Genomic DNA, 2,500 nt, shown 5'->3' with positions numbered 1-2,500 from the left:
GGTCCCCGGGGCCTGCTGGAGGTCCAGGTCCATGCCCGATGTGAGTAGCAGCAGGGCCAGCGCGCCCAGGAGCACATCTTTTTCGACCGTAAAGGGAGACAGGAGGCCGACTCACTGCCTCGGCTAAATGGAGAGGGAATTTCAGCAGGGCCAGGGCACAGGCATGGACCTTTTTCAGCTGCAAGGGAGGGAAGAGCAAGGTGTGATGTAGGTCCCCGGGGCCTGCTGGAGGTCCAGGTCCATGCCCGATGTGAGTAGCAGCAGGGCCAGCGCGCCCAGGAGCACATCTTTTTCGACCGTAAAGGAGACAGGAGGCCGACTCACTGCCTCGGCTAAATGGAGAGGGAATTTCAGAAGGGCCAGGGCAAAAGCATGGACCTTTTTCAGCTGTAAGGGAGGCAAGAGCAAGGTGTGATGTAGGTCCCCGGGGCCTGCTGGAGGTCCAGGTCCATGCCCGATGTGAGTAGCAGCAGGGCCAGCGCGCCCAGGAGCACATCTTTTTCGACCGTAAAGGGAGACAGGAGGCCGACTCACTGCCTCGGCTAAATGGAGAGGGAATTTCAGCAGGGCCAGGGCACAGGCATGGACCTTTTTCAGCTGCAAGGGAGGGAAGAGCAAGGTGTGATGTAGGTCCCCGGGGCCTGCTGGAGGTCCAGGTCCATGCCCGATGTGAGTAGCAGCAGGGCCAGCGCGCCCAGGAGCACATCTTTTTCGACCGTAAAGGGAGACAGGAGGCCGACTCACTGCCTCGGCTAAATGGAGAGGGAATTTCAGAAGGGCCAGGGCAAAAGCATGGACCTTTTCAGCTGTAAGGGAGGCAAGAGCAAGGTGCGATGTAGGTCCCCGGGGCCTGTTGTCGTACCATAGGCACGAGTGGTGTGTGTGTGTGGCAAAGAGTTTCTGCGCAGTGTACCAGGGGCACGGGGAAAGGTTGTTGTACCATAGGCATGAGAAAAGTTGTCGTACCATAGGCACGAGAAAAGTTGTCGTACCATAGGCACGAGTGGTGTGTGTGTGTGGCAAAGTGCTACTGAGCGGTGTACCAGGGGCACGGCGAAAAGTTGTTGTACCATAGGCACGAGAAAAGTTGTTGTACCATAGGCACGAGAAAAGCTGTCGTACCAGGGGCACGGAGGAAAGTTGTTGTACCATAGGCCCGAGAAAAGTTGTCGTACCATAGGTACGAGGAGTGTGTGTGTGGCAAAGTGCTACTGAGCGGTGTACCAGGGGCACGGCGAAAAGTTGTTGTACCATAGGCACGAGAAAAGTTGTTGTACCATAGGCACGAGAAAAGCTGTCGTACCAGGGGCACGGAGGAAAGTTGTTGTACCATAGGCCCGAGAAAAGTTGTCGTACCATAGGCACGAGGAGAGTTTGTGTGGCAAAGTGCTACTGAGCGGTGTACCAGGGGCACGGCAAAAAGTTGTTGTACCATAGGCACGAGAAAAATTGTTGTACCATAGGCACGAGAAAAGTTGTCGTACCATAGGCACGAGAAAAGTTGTCGTACCATAGGCACAAGCAGTGCGTGCGTGCGTGCGTGCGTGCGTGCGTGCGTGTGTGTGTGTGTGTGTGGCAGTTCTTCTGCGCAGTGTACCAGGGGCACATTTCAATGTGCTTTCTGGAGTACCAGGGGCACGAGGATTTTGCCAGTGGTGTTCTGCTTTGTTAGTGGGAGGGGGCTTAAGTGTGGGTCCCCGGGGCCTGCTGGAGGTCCAGGTCCATGCTAGATACGTGGTACAGGGTAACTGCAGGGGGGGGGGGGGGTAATGTGGGTTCACGGGGCCTGCTGGAGGTCAAGGTCCATGCTGGATATGCGCTGGATCATAACTGCAAGAAAGGAAAGCTAGTGGGGGAGTAGAGCAGGGGAGTATGTGGGTCCCCAGGGCCTGCTGGAGGTCCAGGTCCATGCTAGATATGTGGCACAGGGTAACTGCAGGGGGGGGGGGGGTAATGTGGGTCCACGGGGCCTGCTGGAAGTCAAGGTCCATGCTAGATATGTGGTACAGGGTAACTGCAGGGGGGGGGGGGGGGTAATTTGGGTCCCCGGGGCCTGCTGGAAGTCAAGGTCCATGCTGGATATGCGCTGGATCATAACTGCAAGAAAGGAAAGCTAGTGGGGGAGTAGAGCAGGGGAGTATGTGGGTCCCCAGGGCCTGCTGGAAGTCAAGGTCCATGCTAGACATGTGGTACAGGGTAACTGCAGGGGGAAGGGGGGGGGGGTAATGTGGGTCCCCGGGGCCTGCTGGAGGTCAAGGTCCGTGCTAGATATGTGGTACGGGGTAACTGCGGGGGGGGGGGGGGGGATCTAATGGGGGACTAGATCAGGTGAGGATGTAATGGCCAGTTCGACAGCAGCACATCTTTTTCGACCGTAAGGGAGAGAGGAGGCCGACTCTCTGCCTCGGCCAAATGGAGAGAGATTTTCAGCAGGGCCAGTGCGCCAGGAGCACATCTTTTTCAACCGTGAGGGAGAGAGGAGGCCGACTCACCACCTCGG

The sequence above is a fragment of the Rhamphochromis longiceps genome, unplaced genomic scaffold, assembly GCF_057381845.1.
Source record: "Rhamphochromis longiceps isolate RC_006_pf unplaced genomic scaffold, R_longiceps_female_GT1.1 unmapped_scaffold_3, whole genome shotgun sequence".
Lineage (NCBI taxonomy): Eukaryota > Metazoa > Chordata > Actinopteri > Cichliformes > Cichlidae > Rhamphochromis > Rhamphochromis longiceps.
Note: the sequence above shows the minus strand (reverse complement) of the source record.